Source organism: Sciurus carolinensis, chromosome 11, assembly GCF_902686445.1.
Source record: "Sciurus carolinensis chromosome 11, mSciCar1.2, whole genome shotgun sequence".
In the NCBI taxonomy this organism is placed as follows: Eukaryota; Metazoa; Chordata; class Mammalia; order Rodentia; family Sciuridae; genus Sciurus; species Sciurus carolinensis.
This window is the reverse complement of record NC_062223.1, coordinates 33,778,909-33,793,323: the sequence shown is the minus strand read 5'-3', so window position 1 is coordinate 33,793,323 and position 14,415 is coordinate 33,778,909.

The window sequence follows — 14,415 nt, the reverse complement described above, 5'->3', positions numbered from 1 at the left end:
CAAAGCCCCAGGGAGCTTTTTACTGCCCGTTTTACATTGTCCAACAGGGCCCTTACGTGCCTGTGACCATAATTTTGAAATATTAAATTACATCGAGCATTAAGGGCCGTGATTTCCGTTAGAAGACAGGTTAATTGCTGTGCCTCGTCTTTAATTCTGAAATTGAAGCGGGTCTCCAGTCCAGCTCTGATGACCAGTGTCCCCGCAGCTGTCCCCGACCTCGGGAGCCTTTGATGAGGTTGAGAAAGGCTTTCTGGAAGCCCTGCACCTTTAGCAGATCTGTGTTTCCTCAGTCTTCCTTTCTTCTGCGGAGCTATTTCAAAACCACACCACGGTCTGCAGGAATAAATGCCTCCTCTCCAGAAATATTTCTGTTCCCAAGATGGGCCGGAGAGGGTGACTTGCCCCTTGCCCACGCACACGCCTCCTGCTTGCTGGAGATTCTCAGGCCTCTCTTCTGCAGCCAGGCTGTTCGGGGTGAAAGCTCACGCTCTTAGAGAGATGTTTCTGGAATAGACCTGGAGGGAGCATCTACTTCAGTCACTCCATTTTGCAGATAATAATGTCCCCATCGTCCTGCTTTATGTGTCCGGGAAGGGCACTCGTGGTGGGGATGAGGACAGGGAGGTAATGAGTCCCTGTCCCTGAGGTGTTCAAGTGGAGTTTGGAAGCGGCATGTCAGGCATATTTCAGAAGCTAATGTGGCATAAGAATGCACAGATTTTCCATCAGGAAGACCTGGGTTTAGGTCCCTGCCACCTCCTGATCCTGTGGCCTTAAGAAACTATGTACTACCAGGCACAGTGGCGCACGCCTGTAATCCCAGCTGCTTGGGAGGCTGAGGCAGGAGGATTTTGAGTTCAAAGCCAGACTCAGCAACCTAGTGAGGACCTGAGCAACTTAGCAAGGCCCTGTCTCTACATAAAATATAAATAATAGGACTGGGGATGTGGCTCAGTGGTTAAGCACCTCCTGGGTTCAATGCCCAGTACAAAAAAAGAAGGAAAAAAAAAAAAAAACCAAAAAACTATGTACCATCTAAAGCCTGGTTCCTAGTCCATAGAGGGGAGTTAATAATTCTTATAGAACAAAGTTAAGGTAGGAAGGACTGAGGGAGACCATACCTGGCTCTCAGTCAGTGCCTGAGGAATGCAGGTCACTATTATTAAATAGTGTAGATGGCAACCAACTTCAGTGTGGGGAGGGGTGCAGTAGGGAAGAAATCAGCAAGATGATTTTTGACTTGTCTCCAACCCTCAGAACTCAACGGCCCATTAGAGTTCACAAACTGCTTTCACCCGCCATCTCAATTTACCATCACAACTGCCCCCTCTCCCCACTGACAGTATGGAGAAACGAGCTCAGAGAGGTGAAGCGACTTGCCCCAAGTCACACAGCCTATGGACAGTCATTCAAACCCAGATTCATACATTCCCTTCCTTTCTGCTGCTCCCACAGAACACCGATGTCTCTCTGTTCTACGGTCCCTCTGCGTCACCCTTAGTGTCTAAGGGACCCTTCATGAGAGGATCCCAGGTGCTCTGGGGCTCCAGATCCTCGTTCTGGAAGTGATGCTCGCAGATTCAAATGCAGAACTGTTTCTTTTATTCCCAAGTAGGCGAGGCGATCGAGCAGTCCAGTGATAATAATAATGCATAATGCCAGATACTCATAACACTGGTTTCACGGACCGCCTTGGAATTTTAATTTGATACAAGGAACGTTATTACTCTATATTCATTAAATCCCATGTTAACCTCTTTTAAAAACCCTTTTCCAGCAATAATCGGAGACAATTCTACAAGAGGAAAGTCATTTGGGGAAGATCCGCTCGCTAGGCTTGCCCCCTCCCTCGCCCTCCTGGCCCTGTAGAGGCTGCTGTGCAGCCAGGGGAGGCCGTTTCTGAGGGGCCACGGAGGTGTCTGCGGAGGGGGCTTCCCGGCAGCCCTGAGCTCAGCTCGGCCCCGAGCCCCCGTGGCAGCCCCGGGCACCCGCGTTAACCATGACAGTGGGACTCATTGAAACCAGTGATCACAGAGACTCAAGGATCAGAAAAGAAATGAACGGGTTTGGGGGCCAGGAAAGGAGGCGGGGGGCTCTGGGTTGGGAAGTGGGAGGCCCGGAGACCTGGAGACGGCACAGGGGTGGGGCGGCCGGGGGCGCCTCGGGCCCCCACACCCTTGGGCAGGTCTGCTGCCCACCCCTGGCTGGTGCTGCTGTTCCCACGACTTTCCGGTCAATTCCGCACAAACTTCCCCAGGAAGGAGGACTTCCGAGCCCGGGGGTGCGGATTCTGCCCCGGGTCCTCTTTTTCCAGACCAAGAAACCAAGATCCCGAGAGGGAAGCGGGTGTCCCAGGCCTGTGGCTGAGCTGGAACCAGACCCCAGGCCTCGGCAGCGGCCGTCTCCCCTGCGTCGCCCTTGGACCCCCCCGCCACGTGCACCTGCGTCTCAACCCCCTGCCTTGCTCCTGGAGGATGCCAGTCCTGTGGCCTGACCGTCCAGTGGCCACCGGTCCAGACTCTGCATCATCCCACCCAGCGGCCGTTCCTCAAGGCAACCGCTGTTGCACCCATTTTACAGATGAGGTCGCTGGACTCGGGCGGTCGTGGAGCAGGCCCACTGGGGTCCCCCAGCCTCCGCCCTTCCCCGCAGCACCTGCGGCCTGGGACCAAGCGTCTGCAGTGACCCTCTGCTCCTCCAGAGGACAGGGACAGAGCCGGTTTCCATCCTGACCGATCCACACCTAAGGCTGCAGTCCGAGCGACGTCAACGCTCCTGAAATCGGGAAGCGCTATCCAAAGGCGAGACCCCCGCTGAGGCCGTTATAAAACTAGACTGATTGTTTGGCTTGAGGCTTTTTTTTTCTTTAAAGCAATAAAATTCCAGAAAGGAAAGAGTGGTGCGCTCACAGTGTGAGGTGGTTACAAGTCATGGACACATTCATTCAAAAACTGCTATTTGGAACCTTTTCTGGGCTCACGGGGATTCGGAGATAGATAAAAACCAGTCCTGGCTCTCAAGGCACTTGGGGAGGCCAAGAGTTAAAAAGCAGCAATCACGTTCCAAGAGAGGAAAGAACTCTCTGGAAGCCTATGAGGGGTCCAGGAGGCCCGACCCAGTGTGCTGGCCGAGGGGAGAGCTCTGCCCTGGGCCCTTGAGTGCAAATCCGTTTTCTCTCCTTAACTTTGGGCAGTTTCCTTGACCTTTCTGTGCCTGAATTTTTCTTCCATAAGATGGAAATTATAATAAACAACCACAGATTCCTATCTCAAAATATCGCTGTAAATATTTCATGAGCTAAGGATCCTTCGGAAGTCTTTTGACGCTCACAGATTCCCTTCTGGGAATATGGTTTTTTAATGCCTACAATAAAAATGCATAGGATTACAAAGTGTACTAATTACATTAAAATAGTATCCAGATATTAAAAACAAATTTATAATTTAGCACTGTATGTGCTTCCTTATTAAAGCGTTAAATAATAAGTCTGAGCAGCAGGTCTAACAAGCACCCTAATTTGAAGCGGCATGAGGTGCCAGTGGTATTTTGAGGCCTCTGCCTCCCTGACGTGCGGGGTCACCTGCTGCGTTCCGTGGGTACCAAGAGCTAAAGGAAAGGCTCGATTTCCGTTAAGAGCATCAACATGGTGACGTGGTGGCTCCCTTCCTGGTTCTCCCGGCCCTTGAACTCAATCTGGAGGCCCTTCTGGAGGCCCATGGGCCCAGGCGGAGAAGTCCAGCCCAGGGAGTCCCCAGGTGGCAGCCGGATGATTGACATGCAGGACTCAGAGCCTTGGATCTGCCCTTGACCTGGAAGAGACCGGATGGTGGCTAAGGGTGGGTTCCGCCCACCTTCCAACCCCAAGTCTGCCCTGGCTTTCTGTCACCCTGAAAGGCCCCTTTCCCTCCGTGGAAGTCACAGTCCTGCTCTGAGGACACTGTTGCTGCAGTTCCAGGAGCGGCGTGTCCCGTCTGGGCTCTGTGGCGTTGGCACGGGTGTCCTCGCTCCTGTGTCTGAAGGGGCGGTGGAGCCTCCTGGTTCGGAGCTCAGGCCTGGAGGGGACCGCCTGAGCTCAATCCGCTCTGCCACTGACCAGCTGGACAGGCTGCCACCGGGCTCCCCTCTCGGGCCTCACTTTCCATCTCTGCAAAAATGAGAGGAGCCACAGTGTCCGTTGCACAAAGGGCTGTGAAGATGTTCACGCGTCTGAGGCGCTAGAACGTCCCTGAATGTGTGACGCGCTCTCCTGCTGCCTGGCCAGTGACCCAGGCCGACCCCTGTTCTCACACCTTTTTACACAGCAAGTGAAAATAATCTTCCCAAAAGGTCTAGAGCGTTGACCCGTTCAGTCGCCGTTTCTAGAAAAACGGCCCAGAGCTGGGACGGGGAAGGGCCGGGGACGCCGGGCCTGTGACAGTGGCCTGCGTCTTCTCAGTGGATCCTTGCCATGGTCTTTCAAAGGGTAAGGGCTGCCTTTGGCTCGGGATGTCCCGGGTCTCCTGTGCTGAAGCTTTGTCTGCAACGTGGCCGTGTTCAGAGCCGGGCTCGGGGACGTGCTGGGTCCTGCGGGCCCTGCCTCATCAAGGCACGCTGATGGGGAGGGTCCCTGGGGAGGTGGCGGGACTGGGCAGGGGGCAGCTGGCAGTGTGGTCCTTGGGGCATGCCCTCCAGGGTGTCCCTCCTCCCCAGCCCTTACTCTCTCTCTGCTTCCTGGTGGCCAGGAGGGAACAGCTCTGCCCCATCGCCTGTCCCCTCCCTGACGTTCTGCCCCCACAGGCCCAGAGGAACGGAGCCGGCCGACCAGGGACCCAAACCTCTGAAACCGTGAGGCGCGACACCGCTTCTTCTCTGAGGCTGCGCCAGTCGGCTGCTGGTCACAGTGACCAGGAGCAGACCACACGGCATCCCCCACTTTACTAATGAAGAAATGGAGTCTCCGAGGCGAGGGCACTGGCCGGGTTGGCAGAGCCAGTGAGCCCCAGCGAGACTCGAGCCCTTGCTGCACCCAGAGGCCCCGCAGCAAGGAGCCCTTCCCGTGGGGAAGGGCGGCCCCGGTTCCTGCGGGTGTTTGGCTGCTCACCACCCGGCCTGGAGCAAGGGCGAGCCTCCCTTGCCTCTGCCCCGCAGGCCTCAGCCTTCGGTGGCCGGCCAGGCTGCAGCGCTGCCGGACGTCTGACCCCCAGCAGCCGGCCTCTGCCACTCTGGCCACCACCGCCCGGGGACAGAAGCCGGTTTCCCTTCCTCTCCTCACCAGGGCCCAGAGGGAAGGTGGGGAAGAACGCGGAGGGAAAGGGTCCCTGAGCCTGGGAAGCACAAGCTCGCTGGCCCATCCACCCACGCACATGCCACCAACCACACGTGCGGGCCTGGCCCTGCGCCGGGCGCCAAAAGTACAGGGGGCATGAGAGCCAGCTCCTGATGCAAGAGCCCGACAGACGTGCATGTGACAGACGTCCATCAGTGTGACCTGGGCACAAGGCAGGCGAGGCCAAGGCTACAGAGCTAAAGCAGGGAGTGCTCAGCTGGGGGCCCAGGGGAGGCTGGGCTGTGGAGACAAGTCAGTGTCCACCAAGCGGTGAGGGGCAGCGCAGGAGGGAGGACTGGACCAAGGCCCGGCTTCACCCTCAGGGCCAGGCAGGCTCTGCCGCTCCATCTCCCCACCTTCCCAACAGCCCTCCTGGGCGGCAAGAGCAGACTCCTCAACAGAGGAGGAGATGAGGCTCAGATAGACTTGGAGACCTGCCCAGGTCACACAGCTGGGAGCGAGGGCTGCAGGGTCTGTGCTCCTGTTCACTGAACCCTGCCAGAGACCCACCGGCTAAGGCCAGGGGACGAGGAGGGTCTGAGTGTCCAGAGGAGGAAGAAGAAGTGCCCTCTGGGATGAGAGGACTTCGGAGTCCGGGAACAGAGGCCGAGAATACCCTGGATCTGGATGATGGCTCCTCCCACGAGGGACTCTTTCCTGGCTCAGCGGAAGCATCCTGACGGGTCTTGGGCCTTCCAGTCCCAGCCCAATACCGGACGCAGCCCCACGAGATGGCTCCCAAGAAGCAGAAATGAGCCCCCAGCGGCCGCCAGCCCGGACGGCAGAACCAGGGCAGACACGGCAGCCACCGTTCAAGTCCCCGGGTTTAAGACAGCCTGTCACTCAGCGACGGTTACGCACTTCCGCGCAACGATCGCAATGGTCTGGGCTCCTGCTCCAGTGATCCTGGAACCGGCCTCCATATTGACGCCAGGCTGGCAAACCCAGGACCGGAACCCGGGCCCCTCACACCTCCATCACAGGACAGCCGGGGTCTCCTTTGGACGCTGGAGCCAAACGGCCTCCCCCCTCGGTGGGTGCCCGTCTCCCTCCTCTCCCAGCGTCACCGTCACCGAAGGCAGAGGCTGCTGCCAAAGCAACCTGGGGCGGCGGGGCGAGCCGTGGGACCCAGGGACACCGCTGCCAGTCCTGTGGCAGCCTGTGTGACGGGCTGGTCTCTGTCGGCGCGGAGTCTCCCCCAGGCGGGTCTCTGGGGAATGGAGTCTCTGGGGGAGGCCGCTGCGCCCTGGTGCACACCAGGCCTGTGTCTGCTCCTTCCGCCACTCGGGTGCGTGCTCACGGGCTCCCGCGGGAGGAGTGCCACGCTCCTCCTTCAGCAGGGGAAGCTGAGGCTCAGGCGCCCCGTGGCTCCTCGGGAGGCGGAGAAGCTGGGCTTGGACCACCACCCGCTCCACAACTGCAGTGCTTCCCTGCTGCCTTGCTCCCTGTCCAAGCAGAGACCCACCCGGGTCCAGCCGAGAGTCCAGAGGGCGGCACAGGGCGCCTGGCAGCGCTGGGCAGGGCTGGGCGGGCAGAGGCATGCGAGGAGGCCGCGCTCTCTTCTCGGGCTCTGGCCACCCAGGGTGGCGTCCTGCCCGACCCGCCCTCCTCACCAGCAGCCCCTCTCGTCCGCCAGGCAGAAAGGTTCCCAGAAGAAAGGGGCGGATGGAGAAAGGCAGGCGAGGCCGGGAATGTGCTCCCAGGACCCCAGGAGGGAGGGAGGCCGCCGTCGCCATGGCCACACAGCCCTTTAAAGGGACCCGCTGGGCCCTCCTCAGCGCTGCCTCTGGACCACAGTCTCCCCACCCCCCCACAGAAGTGGGGACGGGGTCCTAATTTTGTGACTGTCACCCTGGGGATGGTGGGCAAGAAGGCGGGGCCCAGGATCTGCACAGATCCCTTGTGACTCTTCTAGCAAGGGCGGGTCTGTGAAGCCTGCGCCTGACCGGTTAGAGAACGCGAGCTCGGGCCATCTCATTCAACCCTCATGGCAATACTGCGGTGGGATTTAGTTCTATTTTACTTTTAAATTTATTTATTTTTAAAGTACTGGGGATCGAACCCAGAAGTGCTTTACTACTGAGCCACATCCCCAGCCCTATTTTGTGTTTTATTTAGAGACAGGGTCTCACTGAGTTGCTTAGTGCCTCACGGTTGCCTAGGCTGGCTTTGAACTCACGATCCTCCTGTCTCAGCCTCCTGAGCCGCTGTGATTATAGGTGGGCGTCACCACGCCCAGATTATTTTTATTGTATAAACAACAAATCTAAAGGCAAATTCCTCCAGCAAGTAGTCACGGGGTAGGTTGGGATCCATACCTTCTCCTCCTCGTGACACATGAAAATGCCCACTTGTCAAGCTCCCGTAAGGGGTAACCAACCGTACTGAGGAGGCACATGGAACAAGGGAGAGGTTTTGTGACTTAAGAATGGAGCCTAGGAAGTAATGGGACCTCCAAGAATAGCTTGCTACTGACATTACTGGATTCCTCTCTGTCAGCACTGTTCAGTAGAAATAATGCAAACCACGTGTACACTTGGACATTTTCTGCTGATCATATTAAAAAAGTAAAATGGGTTCAGCAGTGGAGTACATAATGTGTGAGGCCCTGGGTACAAGTCCCAGAATTTTTTAAATAAATAAATAAATAAAAGCAAAAGTGTGAAATTAGTTCGATCCATTTTATTTTATTTAACCCACTAGCTCCAAAATATTATTTCAGCAAATAATCAGTATAAAATTATTAGTGAGATATTTTGCATTATATATTTTGTACAGTCTTTGGAATCAGACATTTCTATATTACTTTTATAGCACATCTCAGTTCAACTTGATTCTTTTCACACGTTCAGTAGCCACATGTGGCCTTGGACAGCATAGTCTTAGCTTCTTTGTAGTCTCCTAGACGTAAATTCTGAAGAGGACGTATTAACATCTTCAGTTCACCTTGTATTTTTTGCCAATTCTCTTTGCATCTCTAAAACTTTTTGCCCCTTGTGTTTAGTTGCCATGTTGTTTGTTGCATACATGTTTGAATTTATCATCTCTATAAAATATGTCCTGCCCTAGTAGATGATGTGCCTCTTCGTCCTGTTGAGTGATTTTAGTCTTTAATTTCACTTTCTATGCTGACGACATCATGCCACCTTGTCTGGCTGCTTATTTTTTGCTTTTGTTTTGGCATTTGCCTGGTATCAGTCACCTTCCTTCTGAGCTTCTCCATGTCCCAGCTATTTTTAGTCTCTGTTTTTTGGGTTTTTTGTTTTGTTTTGTTTTGTTTGTTTTTCAGATAGGATCTTACTAAGTCGCTTGTGGCCACACTTTGTTGCTGAGGCTGACTTTGAAGTCGCAATCCTCCTGCCTCAGCCTCCCAAGCTGCTGGGATTACAGACAAGTGCCACCAAGCCAGGCAGAGTCTCTGCTTCTTTTCGTGGGTTGGTTTCTCTCCTTGCGTGAAGATCTGACTTTCCACCATCTACTCCCTTTTCCTATCTCAAGGTCATTGGCTCATCTAGGGGTTCTGTTGCCTTATCCCTCTCAGAACCTCCTCCTACGCCTCATTTATACCACATACCACATTCCGTGGCTCCTTTCTTTGGAGGCTCTTTTCCCACAGGGTGAAGTTTAGAATCCACATTTCAGCACCTCCCCCAAGGGCTTCTGTTGACCCAGCCCCTGGGACCTTGTCCACTTCTGGGCCACCTCCTGTCCACGCTGTGCAGCCGGCCAGGCCTCCAGGCAGGCTGGCAGGGGATCTGAGTTGCAGGAGGAGTGTGTGAGCGGGCGATCCTGCTGTGTTAGATTGTCTCATTTAGTGCCACCGTGCTGTGACCTACAGCAGAAGGTGACAGATGTGCTTCTCCTAACGGAACCTCTGTGTGCAAACGTCCTTTCACCCAGAGCCTGCCCGGCTTCGCTTAAGAGCGGTTTTGTGTTCAAAATGGGGATATTGGCTTTGTTTTCCTTTCTTTTTCTTTTTTGGGCGGAGGTGACGAGCTCTGCTCGCCAACGAGCAGGGGTGGGGAGCGTCCTCTTTAATTAAAGTGATCTCCGAGGCAAATGGCAAAACTCTGGCCTCCACGCCCTGCAGAACTGAGGGTAGTGACCCCAGCGGCAGGGGAGGCGCGGATCCGCTTCACCCTCTGAAGCCATCAGCATCTGTCACCTGCAGAAGGTCCCCGGGGGAGCTGCCAGGCAGGGAGGGGACCCGCTCTCCATCTGCTTCTCTCCTGCTGGAAAGGCCCCCAGTGGAGGTGGGCGTGACCGGGAGGCGCAGGCCTGTCCCCGAGGCTGGCCCTCTGGATCTGGAGAGCTCTGTGCGGGCCTGGCTCAGAGGCAGGGCACTGGCGGCTGCTGCCCGGCTGGTCCCGTCCCTCGGCCTCGCTCCTCCTCAGCCCCCGCCCAGGAGGAGGGACTGAGGCTCCAGCCTTCCTGGGCAGCTCAGAAAGCCAAGGGAAGCCTGCGAGAAGGTGCAGGACTCTGGAAGGCGCAACGTACCGCTGGCCGGCTCAGCGGGGCCACACGAGCAGCCTCGGGTCCCCCGCCCTGTGAGCTTGTGGCCTTCGCTGGTCTTCATGATGCCCTGAGCCTCCGTCTCCTCATCAATCAGATCGGACAGGAAGGGCCCCTTCATGCTGTCACTGTGTAATGAAAGTCAGAAGAACGGTCTCCAGCACAAAACCCCCTCCTTCAACCGCGAGGGCTCCTTGCCTTACAGGACCTCCCATCCTGAAGCCGCAGCGCCCCGAGTCTGCCGCACCAGCGACTCTGCTCTCTCCTGCACCTTGTCAGAATGGCCAGAGGAGCTGTGCATGCATCCAAGGTCTCCTCACTGCCGGCCAACCTCTGTTCAACTCCTCACTGCAGCGAACGTGCTTGGTGACCTCGGCAACATCACTCAGCTTCTCTGGGCCTTAGATTTCCTCTCTAGAATGGAGATGGTAGTGCCAGCCACTGCAATGGTCGATTCTGTGTCTGCTTGGCTGGATCATGCTGTGCATACACGTTCCCGTGAGAATGCGTTTGGATGAGGCCGATATTAAATCAGCTGACTTTGAATAAAGCAGACTGCTGTCCGTAATGTGGGTGAGCCTCGCCTGACCAGTTGAAGGCCTCAACAGACTGACCCCAGCTGAGCAAGAGGAAATTCTGCCACGGGCAGCCTTTGGACTTGACCTATGACATCAGCATTTCTTGGGTCTCCCATGTGCTAGCTGATCCTGAAGTTTGTGGACTCTCTAGTCTCCATAATTACATGAACCGAGTCCTTGAAACAAACCTCTCTCATATGTATTCCCACCCTTTGGCTCTGTTTCTGGGAGAGTCCTTCCTGATATGCCACCCTGCCCCCAGGGCTCCAGGAAGCCCAGGAAGTTACAGAGTACCTACCTCCATGCTCTGATGGGCCCAGGGGGCCAAGCAGAGCTGGGACGCTGGCCCCTGGGTGATCCAGAGGGTAGAGGGTTCTCGACTTCAGGAAAAGGGGTACCACCGTGGGAGGCGGGGTTCAGACGCTCCTTTCTTCGGGCTTGCTGGGGCCTAGGGGGGCTGCTGTGGTGCCGGCAGGGGCTGTGAGTCCCCGCCTGCCCTCAGGGCGACCTCTGTCCTGCATGCCCTCCGACGGCTGCGTAACAGAGCATCCCAGACGGAGAGGCTTCCACAACAGAAACCGGGTCTCTCCACGTTCTGCCAGCCAGAAACCCAAAACCCAGGTGTGGGCAGGAGCGATCCTTCCGGAGGCTCTGAGAGGAGGTCAGCCCCACGGCCTCTCCTGCGCGGTCTCCTCTCTGCGCACGAGGACACGCCCCGCCGGGCGGGCCCCCTCACGCCTGCAGGATGACGTCATGGGAACTCACTACGCTGCAAAGACCCACCTTCCGCACCAGGGCCCATCCTGAGGTCCGGGCAGTCGCGAACGGGGCTCACCCTTACACCCCGCCGCCTGCATCGCGGTCAAGCCCTCGGCGCCCGCAGCTCCGTCCATCCTGCTCCTTGGCGGCCGCCGGGATCTGGCTGGAGTTGGGACACTGCAGAGAGGCGGCTGGCGGGAGCCTGGCGACCCTGCGCGTCCTGAATGTTCGGTAGCTTTTTTGTTTTTAAATTACTTCAGCGATGATCCAGCCGGGCTGCATCTGTCCCCGACAGAGCCGATGACCCAGGGGCAAAGCAGAGAGCCAGCGGCCCAGCCTCATGTCCATGCGGAAAAGTAAAGTCAGTCGGGGCCACGCCTAGTCACACTGGCCACCTGCTGCAGGGCACCAAGGGGCCCGGAGCCCAGGCCCAGCCGAAGCCATCCAGGAAGGCGCCTGGGGCTCTGGTGGGCACGCCTGGCCTTTCCTGATTACAGCCCTAGGTGGCCCATCCTGCCCCACGGACTGCTCCTTCTCCCGGGAGGTGCCTTCCCTTCAGGCCCTTGGTGGCCGCCCCAGGTGACGGGGGATCACCACAGGAACTGGTGCCCGTGGCTGGGAAGGGGCATTCCAGCCAGGCTGCCGTGCACCCAGCCCCGTCCTCGTGGGCACAGAGTGGATGCTGTGGCGCTGCCCCCACCCCAGCCCCGGACCACTGCCTGCTGGTGGCTCTGGCTGAGGCCCTCCCTGCAAGCCCCTCAACTGGAGAGAGCCAGGTCACCCAACACACTCTCCTCCTCGCAGGGACGCAGAGGCCCGGACGATCCACCTCCGGCACCCCTGTGGGACTGGGTGTGGGAGCGCACATGGGGCGCAGAGCCCAGCAAGGGACCCGCAGGGTGACGCGATCCCAGGCCAGGCCTGGTCATGGGCGTCTGCGGCTGAAGTCTGAGCGCGGATTTAACACGAGTGCGTCCACGCAAGGTCCCGGCCACCAAAGGCTCCGTCCACCTCGGCCCCGCTGTCTGCTGCTCCCCCTCCTCACCTGACCGAGAGTCGTCCCCCAACGGAGGGAAAGCCCCCAGGGAAGCCGGGGGATTGGGGACAGAGGAAGGAAGGACCCAATCCGGTGGGTCAGCCTGCGTCCTGCCTGGGATCATCTCCGCCGGCTGGCCACCCTCCCTCTGCTGCCCTGCTTCCTCCTCCTCCAAGCTCAGCTCCGCCCTCCTGCAGGGATCCCGGTCACTCCCAGGTGACCAAGTTGTCCTTGCTCATCCCCAGGAGGTGCCTGTCACCATTCCCCACGAGAGGACCTGAGGCCCTGCTGCCCACCTCGTCCCCCTGGACTCTGTGCCTCCGCAGCGTAGGGTCCAGATCCGGCCCACCAGGGAGCCACCCCTCCTGCTGCCGTGGCCTCTGCGAAGTTGGGAACCCGCACGGGGTTCCCATTTCTGTAGCCACCTCATGGCACGTTGCTTGTGCTAGTGTTGACCTCAGAGGTCAAATAAAACGGACCACTCATCGGGGGGATCCTGCCAAGTCGCCCGGTCCCCAGCGCCCGGCTTGCTGCCAAGTGATTGATCCTTCCATCGGAAGCAGCCTGACTTTCCATCGATTACCGTTAGCTTTTCCTTGCTGGTTTTGGCCCAGTGATTCTGCCTGGGAAGAGCGTTTTGGATCATAAATCAGCTGTATCAAAATAGCTTGTGCTTTCGAGGTTTGGAGGAACACAGCTTTTGTGTCTTCATCCAAGTCTCCAGTAGACCCGCCAGACAGGCTGGAGCTAGAACAACCTTCCGCCCTGGAAATCCCGCTTCCAACCCCGCCTCCCGCACGGGTTCCCTGGGTGCGGGCGTTTGAGGGCCGCCAACCTGCCCCGCACCCACAGGGCAGAGTCCAGTCAGTCGGGGAAGGAGGGGTTGGTTGGAGGGGACCTGGCCGGGTGAGCCTGCTGTCCCTGGATCTCCAATCTGTTGGCCATCCCGATTATTCTGTGTCCACTCCTTGCTCTTCCCTCCTTTGTGAAAAACAAAGGTCATTCCGTCCCTCTGCTGTCACCTCGAAATTTCCTCATTCTCCACGATGCTTGGAAACCCCAAAGGATCTTGGAAGTCCTTTTAATGTAAAGGAACCATAGTTTTTCAACCAGAAGGGAGATTTTGAGAGTGTGTCAGCTATCGATTGCTGTGTAACAAATCGCCCCACATTTAGTGGCTTAAAACAATACACCTTTCCCATCTCACAGCTTCTGTGGGTGGGGAGCTGGGGGCTCCACGGGGAAGCTCTGGATGGGGGTCTCTCGTGAAGGGCATGTGAGACGGCCGCGGGGCTGCTGTCCTCTGGAAGTCTGCCTGAGGCGGGAGCATCCACGTCCAAGATGGCAGGTGTGGCCTCAGCTTCTGACACCTGGTCCCCTTGCCAGCGTGAGCAACCCAGGAAAGAGCAGGCCACAGTGTGTTTTCATGACAGTCCCAAGAGGGACATGCTGTGGCTTCTGGCACATTCTATTCATTAGAAGCCACCACGTTCAGGCCACACCCATGGGCAGGGGGACAGGCCCCGCCTGGGAGGGCAGAGTGGCCAGGAGCCGTGTGGATGTGTTTCAGGATGGGCCCAGGAATGGAAGGAGATGGCAGGAATCACTCGCGGAGGAGGGCGTGGCCGGCCGGTCCTGCAGGGTCGCAGGGGTCACCCGGGGCGTTCCTCCCGACCGCATCACGACCTTGTCACCGAAGCAGACGCCCACCGTGCTTCTGCCATATGCATGGCTCTGAAATGCTCTGTCTTATTTCAGCCGCTCTGTACGTTCCTAAAATCTTGGTGTCGCTAACTAGGTTTATTTCACAGCCTGCTAATGTGAGCGGCTCAGTGTGCAGAGACAAAGTGCCCTCCCAAAGCCGCTGCCAGGTTGAAGCCCTCCCACGGTCCCCAAGTTTCTCAACCTCCTTTCTTTTTAATTTCTCCGGTCCTCAACACACACGCTCTTGATCTGGGCTCTGCGGCAACGCTGGGCCAGGGGCACAGCCTCCTCCCGCACCCACAGCAGACATGACCAGTCGATCTCCGCGCGGATCCAGGCGGCTGTGTCGACCTCGGGGTCCTGCCTCGCCCAGGGCTCCGGACACAGGTTTCCTTTAGTAAGATAACCTTTACTTGAAACTAAAAATCAAACTCTGAGTCCCAGAGAGATGACGTGGCTTTCTCAAGGTCACACAGCTGGACAGTGCCCCAATGGGAACCAGAGGCCAGCTCCAGACC